This window comes from Ranitomeya variabilis, chromosome 1 (genome assembly GCF_051348905.1).
Source record: "Ranitomeya variabilis isolate aRanVar5 chromosome 1, aRanVar5.hap1, whole genome shotgun sequence".
NCBI lineage: Eukaryota > Metazoa > Chordata > Amphibia > Anura > Dendrobatidae > Ranitomeya > Ranitomeya variabilis.
In genome coordinates, this window is record NC_135232.1 from 435,431,206 (window position 1) to 435,443,677 (window position 12,472).

The 12,472-nt window shown below is 48.2% G+C and overlaps 1 pseudogene across 1 annotated transcript; it reads right to left on the reverse strand.

Annotated features, from left to right (window-relative positions):
• Nucleotides 1-953: 953 nt before the first annotated feature.
• On the reverse strand, nt 954-11,619 carry LOC143763803 (perilipin-2-like; annotated as a pseudogene). Its single transcript, XR_013212820.1, has 8 exons — nt 11,541-11,619; nt 11,410-11,452; nt 10,552-10,747; nt 8,076-8,158; nt 7,746-7,998; nt 2,000-2,184; nt 1,645-1,779; nt 954-1,566 (listed from the first exon to the last, which is right to left on the reverse strand). The product of XR_013212820.1 is annotated as a perilipin-2-like (transcript).
• Nucleotides 11,620-12,472: the final 853 nt, after the last annotated feature.

Sequence of the window (12,472 nt, forward strand, 5' to 3'; positions counted from 1 at the left end):
ACTGGCTGCCCTAATGGGGCAGTGTGGGACATTAATCCACAGCTTGCTCATGGTGTGCAGAGATGTAGACTTCCTGCTTTCAATGGACACTAGTGTATTTATGACCACTTTCTATGGATGCCACTTGTGCCTTCACTGATCTGGAAAGAGGAGACCATATTACATCGATAAAGCCAGTGCATATCAGAGCCAGCACAGGGAACTGGTTCCATCTTTGATAAGTAGACCTAGTCAGCCAGCACTTACCCAAAAGGAGGGAGGTAGTGGCAGAAGGGAGCAGGTGACATCTTTTAATCAGAACAGATGCAGCCAGTATTCAGTATAGGGAACAGCCGATCTTGGACTATTGATCTCTGGCACAGCTCTCATCCTCACAACAGAACGCTTAGAGCCAGTCGTGCATTGCATAGATGTCTGCATGAGCCTTTAACAGTTATAAGCAACCCTGTGAAGGCAAACCATGCTGATGTGGCCCTCTGTGACAAGGAGCGACACCCCTACTTCAGAACATCAGTTTAGACACCTAAGGCTGCTTTCACACTAGCGTCGGTACGGGGCCGTCGCGCTGCATCGGCCTGACGCATACTGTGAAAAAAAAAAAAAAAAAAAAAAAAGTTGCATGTAACGTTTTGTGCCGGCGGTCCACCAAAACACGACGCAACCGTCGCACGACGATTTAGGCCCTCCAGCAACATAATGTTGTATTACAGATTAGATGAAAGTGTAAATATCCAAGGACAAAGCCTTCATAAGTGACTTAAGCCCAAGCCTCCCAAGAGCTCATCCATCAAGATTTCCCCCTCCCCTATAGCCACTAAACCTTCCAGAGGCCCTTAGAGCATACGAAGCTACTAGGTAGTACTGGCCACAGACCAAGGCTAGTCATCTCATTATATGAGTAGGGGGAAAAACCCTGAAGTCACAACACAATGAGTACAAGTCAAAACCAGATATTACATGTCACAGCATTTTATTATTACTGAAGTGCACAAAATAGTGGACAGTGTGGGGGAGGGGGCCCATACATTAGCGATACCAGATTTGTGAATAGCAGCAAAAACATCCAAAGAGTTAAACCAAATCCAGTGTTAAAGAGAACTCCTGCCACATGGTCTATTGCCAGTTACTGGACCTCAGATCAAGATTGCATTTATCCATTACAGTGATCATGTGTCTCACCAGAAGCATGGATTTTACTCCTCTTTAATGGAATCTCCACATCTGCTTCTTGCTCCTCATGCTGGCTACTTGCCAGTTGGGGATAAAAACCACCAACCAGCCAATTTAGTGTAGTGTTGTTTATGATGTAGTTCAGAATATCATCCATACTAGCCTTTACTTGAGAACTTGTCCTTTGTGGTGGTTAAGAAGCTGGCAGGCATTTCTCTGAAGGATGAGGGCAAAGTGAACATTTTGGTAGACATCAGCAGCCATGGCACCAACACTATGAACCTTGGTCTGAATGTTCTGTGGAAGACCTCGTACGCTGGAGACCAGAGACAAACATGTAGTCTGCAGGTGCCGAGTGAGATTTTGGGCAATAGTCAGTACACGGGATTCGATTTGCTGTAAATGGAAATTGACAGGTTATATTTTAATACACAAGTGATGCCTAGAATAAGCCTTATGGGGGAATATCATTACCTCTGCACCCTCAGTGTCCCCACCAGCATCTTCTCCTGAGATGCGTGTCCACTCCACCCATTTGTTGAACATGTTCTCCTGGGCATCATGGATCTTCAGACTTGCATCATTCAGGTTTTTTCTTGCGTAATCAAGCTTAAAGAAAGCAATACATTTACTTGGGTTCGTGGAAGACTGGTTGGATGGGGAAGGTGCAAGTATATGCAATACATCTGTGTTATAAATCCCCCTATAACAGTTACTGCCAAGAACTGTCATGTTTGACTGGTACTCCCACATGTCAATCAACATTAAAGAGAAGCTGCATTCATGAAGGCTATGACAGATGTTTAAGGCTACAAGTACATTTACTAACCAGGCTGACAGTGCTCTGGAACTGAGCAATGGCCTTTTGACTCCTGCATTTTGCATCCTCGATTCTGGTCAAAGCCTGTTGATAAGAACGCTTGCGGACCTTAGTAGAGAGGGACCCCAGGCGCACGTAGTAACCAGGCTCATCTTGGGACACCTCAAAGCCTTCTGTCTTCATTGCTTCCTTAGCTGTAATTAAGAAGGAAGTTATGCCCATATAGTCAACATAAGGACAACAGGGAAGGTTCTTGAAGCACTCCCAGCAATGATTATCCTTTTATTATAATGTAATCCTACTTTACTGTGCGCTTACAATTGCTCATTTTGCCATCTACCCAGCTAACTCTTCCATTAGGACATAATGTATTTTATTAAAAGAAAAAAAAAAAAAAAAAAAAAAAAAAAAGTAGAAGGCTTCAGCGAGTCTATGTAGAAACAGGAAGTCACTTCCCTGTCACTGAGTCCCTGGTGGGAGAAGAAGTGAAGCTGTTGGGTAAGGGTAAGGAGTTACAGGGAGGACTGTGCAGGGAAAAAGACTGGCATTACTACAAATTAGAGAAAAGTAGTAACTGGGTAGAAAGCATTAAGCTACTTACGGGTAGCGGCATTTTTCGGAGGCCCATGACAGCACCACGAGAGAGGGGATCCGCCCCTTTAGGAACAGGAAACCCACAGACACAAAAGGGCGGCACCTCTCCCATGCATCAGTTGGATTACAGAGCCTGAGAGGACTAACCGCAGTTAATGACAAGCAAACACAAAATTGCATACAATTGAACACAATGATTTTTAATAAAGTAATACATGTGAGAAGATAACATTCCTTCTTTAAATTATCTGGTTGATTATAAACCCAGGATGTGCAACCCCACGTGAAAAGGGAGGGAACTAAGGGTGCTGTCATGGGCCTCCGAAAAATGCCGCTACCCGTAAGTAGCTTAATGCTTTATTCGGACTCCCATGACAGCACCACGAGAGATTTACAGAGATGTAAGCCATTTTTAGGGAGGGACCACAGCCTGCAGCACCCTTAACCCGAAGGTGAGATCTGAGGAGAACCCCAAGTCTAACCTATAGTGCTTAAAGAAGGTAGAAGGGGATGACCATGTGGCCGCCTTACATATCTGGTCGACCGACACTCCAGACCTCTCTGCCCAGGATGACGCCATGGCTCGGGTGGAATGTGCCCTCAGATTCTGCGGAGCTGGACCCCCACCTGTCGTGTAAGCAAGAGAGATAGCCTCCCTAATCCATTTTGCTAATATGTATTTAGAAGCTCTAGCCCCTTTCCTTGGACCTTGGTAAGACAGGAATAGTGCATTATCCTTCTTCCAATCATTAGTGACCGAGATATATTGAAGAAGGCATCTCCTGACATCTAAGGTATGGAGCTCACTTTCTTTCGGGTTAGAAGGATTAGGGATAAATGAAGGTAAAATTATCTCCTGCGATCTGTGAAACTGTGATACTACTCGGTAAGTAGGCTGGGTCCGGTCTAAGGATAACTCTATCCTGAAGAAATTCTGTATACGGGGGATTTCTAGAGAGCGCCTGGATGTCTCCTATTCTGCGAGCTGATGTTATAGCTATTAGGAAAGCTGTTTTGAGAGATAACATCCTGACTGAGGCTTCATTCAACGGCTCAAAAGGAGGCTTTGTCAAAGAAGAAAGGACCAGATTTAAATCCCATGGCACCATTTTGTTTCTATACAGTGGTCTAATTCTACCGACCGCCTTAATGAACCTCGACACCCAGTAGTTACCCGCAATATTACATGAAAACAGGGCTCCAAGTGCTGAAACTTGTACCCTTAAAGTGCTTGTGGAGAGTTTTAACTCTAACCCTCTTTGCAAAAATTCCAATATTTGACGTATTGGTACACCATCATTAATATTAAATTTTGAGGAAGTTAAGAACTTTCTCCAGGTTCTGGAGTAGATTTTTGTTGTTATCGGCTTTCTACTTCTTAAAAGGGTATCGACTAATTTAGGAGAGAAGCCTTTATTTTCTAACAATGACCGCTCAAAATCCAAGCCGTCAAATGAAGTCCCTTCACTTGTGGATGGAGTATCGGCCCCTGGGAAAGCAAATTTGGGATGTCTGGGAGTACCCAGGGATCGCCCACTGACATCATCCTGAGCCATGAAAACCAGGTTCTCCTGGGCCAAAAGGGAGCAATCAGAATGAGTCTCGCCCGATCTTCTCTGACTTTCCTCACCACTAGAGGTAGTAGGTTCAGTGGCGGGAAGGCGTAGGCCAGAGAAAAATCCCATTTTATGAGGAATGCATCCACTGCCAGTGGATTTTCCCTGGGATTTAAGGAACAAAAGTTTTTTACTTTTTTGTTCTCCCTTGTGGCGAATAGGTCCACCACCGGTTGACCCCACAAGCGGACAATCTGTCTGAAGATGTCTCCATTTAGAGACCATTCTCCTTGTTTTAGGACATTGCGGCTGAGAAAGTCCGCTTTTATGTTGTCTTTTCCTGTGATGTGCAGAGCAGTCAAAGATTGTAAATTCTCTTCTGCCACCCGGAGGAGACGATCTGTGATCTGCATCAGAGCCTCGGAGCGTGTCCCTCCTTGATGATTTATATAGGAGACTGCTACCCGGTTGTCTGAGAGGATCCTGACGTGGTGGCCCTGCAGATACATGAGGTTTTTAACCGACAACTCGATTGCTAATAATTCTCTCTGATTGGAAGAGGACGTTGAGTATGGTTCCCATTGGCCTTGCACTACAATGTCATTCATGTGAGCCCCCCAACCTGAGGAGCTGGCATCCGTAGTCACAACCCGGGACACATCTATCATCCAGGGAACGCCTGCTGATAAATTATCCCTATTCAGCCTCAAGAACTGCTGGAAATCCACATGAATAGGTACGTGGTAATAGGCATCCTTTAAATCGACTACCACCATAAAGCAGTTTTTGAACAGTATTTTTATTGTCGAGCTGATGGACTCCATTTTAAAGGTATGCTTAACCAAATAACTGTTAAGATGTCTGAGATTTATGATGGTCCTATACGTGTTGTCGGGCTTCTGGATAAGAAACAAGGGAGAATAGAAACCTTTCCCTCTATCAGCCTCTGGAACCTGTGTAAGGACATTTTTTGAACAGAGAGACCACACCTCTTCTTCCAGAGCAGATTGCTCTAGAGGATTAGAACGTAATGGAGTTAACATAAACTTATCCCGTGGGGTATGGCAGAACTCAAGAGTAAGACCCCGAGAAATAGTATCTTGCACCCAGATACTATTCGTGATCTGTGACCATTCTGAACCAAAATGTAAAAGTCTACCCCCCACCGGGGCTCCTAGTCATTTGTCCTCCTTCTTCCTTTCTTTTGAGGAACGACGGAACATATATCCCGTACCTCGTCTACGTCTGTCATCCCACCTAGACCGATCCCTTGAAGGTGAAAAGGTACGCTTCCCTCCGCGACCGAACCTTCTTTTATTAAAGGGACGACGGTAGGACCCCAGCAGATTGGGGAACTTCTTTTTGTCATCTCCCGCCTTCTCTAGGAGTTCGTCTAAGGTGGGCCCGAATAGGTATTCCCCTTTACAAGGGATGATGCAGAGTTTTGACCTTGATTGTATATCGCCTGGCCAACATTTCAGCCAAAGAGCCCTCCTGGCCGCATTCGAGAGACCTGCTGCTCTAGCCGCCATTTTGACAGAGTCAATAGATGCATCTGATAAGAAGGCAGCCGCTTCTTGGATCAGTGGTAAGGCAGACAAAATAGAGTCCCTTGATGCACCTTCTTTTAACTGAGTCTCTAACTGTTCCAACCAGACCATCATTGATCTGGCTGTACAGGTTGAAGCCACCGCAGGCCTTAAAGAGCCGGCCGCCATCTCCCAGGTACTTTTTAGAAAGGTGTCCGCTTTTCTATCAAGGGGGTCCTTAAGGGTCCCCATGTCCTCAAAAGGGAGAGAGGCTCGTTTAGCTACTTTGGCTATTGCCGCATCCAACTTAGGGGCTTTTTCCCAGTTGGTGACTGCAGGATCATCGAATGGATATCTGCGCTTCTGCGCTGGAGGTAAAGAACCCTTTCTTTCGGGTTTTTTCCACTCTCTATTGATGAGATCCTGGATTTTTTTCATTGAGCGGGAAGACTCTCCGTTTTTTCTGCTCCAACCCACTGAACATAATTTCCTCCTTGGAAAGTTGGGGTCTCGGTTCCGTTATGCCCATCGTTCCTCTGACCGCCTTAACCAGCTTATCCACTCGTTCAAGGGGTAGACAGAAGCGGGCGGTGTCCTCATCCGAGGAAGAGGAAGACGCAGCTGAACCGGAAAAAACTTCCTCCTTATCCTCTTCTACTGAAGAATCGGAGAGTAACGGAGCTTTGGACTTAGAGCTTCCTCCTTGAGAAAGACCCTTCAAGGATTGTCTGACCTCCATTCTGATCAACTCCTTCAGGCTGGTGGTCATAGTAAGGGATTCCTCCGCTACCTGAGGGGGGTAAGTAAAGCAATCTAACTCCTGTAGATATAATGCTCTCCCCCTCTCCCCTTTCCTGAGACCTCACCGTCTGCTGGATACAGGGCCCACATAACTTTTTGGGGCACGAATCAGGTAGGGGAACCCCGCAGATACCACATTCCCTGTGTTTCGCCTTCCCGGCACATTTCTTCCCCTATAATGGAACATATGAGGGGAATCATGTCACTGGGTGAACTTTCACGAAGATCACTTACCAGCGCTGCCCAGAGAAAAAAGTACCGGAATACGAGGGGGATTTCCACTGGCTGATGCTCCAGACCCCTGTCTGGAGGTGCTTTTGTGGCCAGACTCACTACTCCTCCTGTCGCGATCCTTCCCTTTGGGCTTCTGGGACACCTCTTGCAGCAACTGCACGTGCTCGTCCTCCATCTTCACCATATGAGGCCAGAAGCAAGGGATCACGATCTGGAGTTCCTTTTATAACCCCTCCTCCGGTCAGCAGCTGTGCCTAGCGCTCCCCTGATTACTTCTTTCGGCCTCCCCCTGGCGCAGGCGGTAAGCCCCGGGGCCCAGAACGCCGGCGATGCTATTACCGGTGGGCGCCGCCATCTTAGACTCACTGCGCATGCGCAGGACCCCGGAACCCGGAAGTGACCGCCGACTCCTCCCCCGGCGTCACCCGGGCTCCCAGCGCTTCAGTATCGGCGCACAGAGCGGCGAGGACGCCGGACAGAGCCGCAGCACTCCCGGATGGCGCCCCCGAGCACCGCCGCATACCTGAGCCCCAGCCACCCCAGAAGGAGGAGACTCAGGGGATATACTCACCCGGCGCTGGCCCGGAGACAGGACACCACCGGTGGCTGCTCCCTGCTGGAATGTCGCCACATGCAGCCCTGCCAGGACCATTGCGACATCTACCAGGAACCCCGCACCGGCCGAGGTAGGAGACCCCCTCGCTACCTGAGTCGGCCGGCCGGCCTGGGATCCTTTTGTGAAATCTGCAGGATCCCGTCCCGTTAGGAACAGGAAACCAACTGATGCATGGGAGAGGTGCCGCCCTTTTGTGTCTGTGGGTTTCCTGTTCCTAAAGGGGCGGATCCCCTCTCTCGTGGTGCTGTCATGGGAGTCCGAATAAAGTCACAATGAGCAGTTCAGTGCTATATAAAGTGTGAAGGATAAAACCTTCGATGAAGAGATTCTGTAAAGAAACCCAGACAAGCTAGTATTTGGACTGCCTCATCAAGTCAATCTCCCTTGGGCACACAAGTTGGCAGGCCTGGTAGATTTTGGCTTACCCAACTCCTCACGTGTTGGTGGCAGGTAGTGTTCCATTAGAGATTCAGACCTTGTTAGTGCAGAATCCACACGGTTGCTCATGATCTTCACGACACGGCTTCCCAGGACAGTGTTAATGCTGCCATGTACAACAGCCCTAGTCATCTCCATACCATCCTGCACAGCTCCCTTAGTTTTATCCACTACTCCTGTGATACTATGGACTACAGCATCTCTGGCACCAACAGCGGCTTCTGAGGCATTAGCCACAACCTAAGATATACAAGATGGCACTTGTGTAATCTAACATGAAGTGAAATTTAAGGGTCGCCATCATTTTAGCAGCTTACCTTTCCAGGAGGCTGATGCAGAATAGGCAACTTCTCCTCAATCTTGTCCAGTCCAACACAGGCCATATTGTTTGCCACAGAAACTAAGGAGAAGAAATGGACATTGATGCAATAGTCATCTGTGTACAGCAGAGATCTGAGTATTACTAGGACTGGTGCGATCTAGGAAGTAGGCAATTACCTAAAAGTCTGGGTGTCATGGCCAGAGTGGAAAAGTTACAGTTAAGATGGTCTTGGATTTCTGGTTAGAGAGGAAAGCCATTTAGGGCTTATTTTCTCCCCATTGAGGGCATTTTAGTTAACCTTCTTTAGCATGGGTTGCACTATACATCAGGCTGCCGAATGAGGTGAATGGAATTGTCAGCAGGCTTTTGATGTGCAATTTGAGGGCAGCATGAGGTAGTGGCAGAGACACGGATTTCAGCAATGTGTCACAACAGGTATTTTATCAGTAGGAGATCACTGCAGACATAGCAGCCTGGACATCTTCTGGTCCAACCTCACCCCCAGCACGGATTGGTAGCTTACTGGCAATATACACTGAGAGGTAAACTAGCAAACACTGATCACAACTGCTGCACCCAGAAAACAAGCGATACATTGCTAGAATTAGGCTGCTTGCCCACAATCAGGAATAGCAGCGTTTTGGATGAAGGGCCCTTAAGCTGCATTCATAACGCTGTGTTTTACAGTACAAGCAATTTATAGAAATTCCATGCCCACTGTGTGGCCATTTGATGTGGTAGAAGTTGTCATGCGGTGCAGGTTTACGAGACACAGCATAACAATTTGTTGAAGAGACGCTATAGATATTGGATGTGGTAAATCTGCATTATTCAGTGGACACATGAGGATTTACCGGCGTGATTAGAACACAGCAGAAATACACGGCTTCTTGATCATGGGAATCTAGCCTTAGGGCATGTGTCCACTTTCAGGATGGCCGGCGGTTTGGACAGAGCGGCAAACTCGCTCTGCCCAAAGCTCCGCCCCCTTCTGGAGACACGATGATGCCGATGTGTTCATTGCACACATCTGGTATCATTGCACCCCACACATAGGGCCCTGTGTTTTACCTTGCGGCGGCGCAGCAAGGTAAACGGACATGCTGCGATCTATAAAGACGCGCCACAAGTCCAGAATCGCAGGGCCGCATGTTACCACGCATAGAGGAGATGGGATTTCATAAAATCCCCTCCACTATGCTGTAACATATGAACGCTGCGGCTCCACGCAGCGTTCAATCCGCTGCTATTCCGGACGTAAAACGGCACGTGGACACATACCCTTAGGATGGTACCTCAGATGAGGTAACAAAACGCTGGTAACAGATTCACTATTCTGAGGAGTCAGTTAGCCCCCTGTGCATATAAGACCTCATTTACATAAATGGAATGAGTACTACTGGTGTCAGCTTTGCATCAGTTTTTTTTTTTTTTTTTTCCCTTTACAGGTCCGCCATCATGGCATTACAGCCCTTACTGGCATATGGGGCCCAGAGCGGGCCCCCTCTGCTCACCAAGCCCCCCAGGATCCTGCCAGCTCAGTAACTGAATGTGTGTTCTCAGACAGTTCAGATCTAATGCCGTACAGGACGAACCTTTTGTAATGCAGAGACAGCCGCCAGCCAATCACAGGCCAGCAGCTGACCACACACACGTCGCCACTGTCATACGTCAGAACGATGGTTGGCATCTCAGAACACAGCTGGACCTCAACCAGATAAGGAGAAACTGTCAAGTTACACCGTGGGATCCAGAATGGGGATATTTGAGGATACAGTTCAGTCCGGGGAGGAGAGGCCCAGTTGCTGTGCAGGGCGACAGTTGCTTCCCCCCTCCATCTGGCATAGCGTAGATGTTAGGGAAAAATTGGGGAATGTGTCCTGGATAGCTTGTTCTCTGTAGAAACGAGTCTTGACTGGAAGAAGTAATCGCTGTGTGCACTGGAGGAAGATGAAGGACTTAAACTAGAGAAGTCACTGGCGAGTCAGTGTTACCTATACAGAGCTCCTATGTATAATGACACTAGTGATCACCATTACCTCTACACAAAGCTCATGTATAATCACATTTATGGTAAAGCTAGGATTTGTTTTTTTTTTTTTTAATTGCGTTCAATGTGGTCCTTGTCATGGTGACAGCTTAAAAAAAAAAAAAAAAAACACCACACACATTTTGCATGGACATGTGAACTCCATCGCAGTAAAATTGATACAAGTTTTGTTTGCTTTCAACAATGGGTAACAGACATCTGAATGAGGCCTAACAGTTCTGCAACCATCTCTCCTTCCACGATCTCTGCTGATTTATAACAGACCACATTACAGTTCAATGTGCAGGAAAACAGCCTAGAGCACTAAATAAAAACCACTAATCAGCAGAGATTCAGCCCAATACAGTAAAACCCCCACAGATACAGACGAGAGTGTTCCACATAAGATGCTAGGGGAACACCCACAAGAAGCTAAACCTACTTTGAGGCTCTAGTTTCTGCAAGATTGGCATGGCTCCGGTGATGGCCACAGACGTGATACTCCTCACACTTTTCTCTGCAATGTCACATACAGACTTCAGGTAGGGATGGTGGTCTTTAGTGGTCACGTAGGCAGAGGACACCAGGTCATATGTAGAGCTCACCAGTGGGAGGTTTATCAGCCTTACCACCACATTCTAAGGGGGAGAGAAACATGGAGGAGTTGGACAGACAGTAATGTACTAATTATGATTATGTGAGAAATAGACTTCAGTAAGACCTCCATAAAGAGCATACAAGGACCGCCAGCTACATACAGAGATAGTGACGGATCGTTTACCCCTATAGAACCCCCATTACAGATCTGACACTGACACCGAGCTACAGATCAGTCATGGGCATAATCCTCACTGAGGACACAGGAAAGTGCTGAGAACTAGAGATCTGCACCAGGCCCAGCCTGAGGGAGCCACAGCAGAACCTGGGACCATGCACCATCATATGGGAGAGCACCACACCTAGCTGCCAATATCCTGCATGAGTGGGCATCTCCCACAGGACAAGGGGGCACATGGGTCATGTACACAGTGGGGGCTCACCTTAGCACATGGTGATACCATAGTAGTGACCCTACAGCATAACACTGGAATTAGACACAGGAGCCATCTAACTGCAGGACTAATAGTGATGGAGAAATCAGAAAATACAGAGAGCTCACTATGAACTGGTAACCACTACAGGAGGGGAGGGGGTCAGAACACAATCCATGTCCTGTAACACCTATATACTCCAGGGTAATGACAGCAGCCCCCCAGCATCACTGCACATTACTATCCCCCATTACATAAGTAGTTGTTACCTGTTGCTGCTGCACCGTCTCAGCCATGTTGCGAAGTGAAAACCTACAAAAAAAAAAAAGCACAGTCACCACCAAAGGGGAGACACCGCCCCCTGCTGCCAAACTACCGCAGCTGCCGTCTCAGCACTCACGTGTGCTCTGCAGGGAGGAGAAAGGGAGGAATGTCTGCTGCTCGGCCGCCTCCGCTCTTATAGGCGGTAACCACGCCCACCTGTCTCCGGGAAGGCTCCCTGCGCTCAGCTGACTTGTGACGTCACGCAGTGTGCTCTCCTGACTGGTCGCGCCGTGCAGCGGTCACACAGGGTATTGCAGATGTGTGGTGAGAGCGGAGCAGGGCCGTGTATGGGCTGAGGTCACGTGTACATATGGCGGTTATTGCTCCGCACAGTGGCTGCGGGTGTAATCTCTCCCTTCTCCCCATACAGGGTCCATGGCTGTCGGCCGTACGGTGGGTGGTCGCTCCTTTCTCTCCTGACCCTGACACACACAGGAGTGCGCACTGTGCCGAGCTCCTGGCTTCTCTAGGAGACAGCGGATCTGTGCCTGAGGCGTCTTATGTGCCGGAGCCCAAAGCAGATGTGCCTGAGGCGCCTTAAGGGTGCGTGTCCATCGTCCGGATTGCCGGCGCTTTGGACGGCGCGGAAAACCCGCTCCGCCCTAAGCGCCGCCCCCTTCTGTACGCGCGGTGATTCCGGATGTGTTCATTGCACACATCCGGAAACATCGCACCCTATACATAGGACTGTGTTATTTACCAAGGTAAACAGACATGCTGCGTTCTAAAAAGACGCGCCGCATGTCCGAAAACACAGGGCCGCCGGGTGCGTGTTCGCACGCATAGTGGAGGTGGGATTTCATAAACTCCACTCCACTATGCTGTAACATCTGGACGCTGCGGCTGTGCACAGCGTTCACTCCGTAGCTAATCAGGATGTTCTCCGGCCCGTGGACACATACCCTTAGGGTCTGTGCACACGTTGCAGATTTGGCTGCGGATCCACAGCAGATATGACGCTGCAGATCTGCCACAGTTTGCCATGTAAAAAAAAAAGGTGCAGTGCAC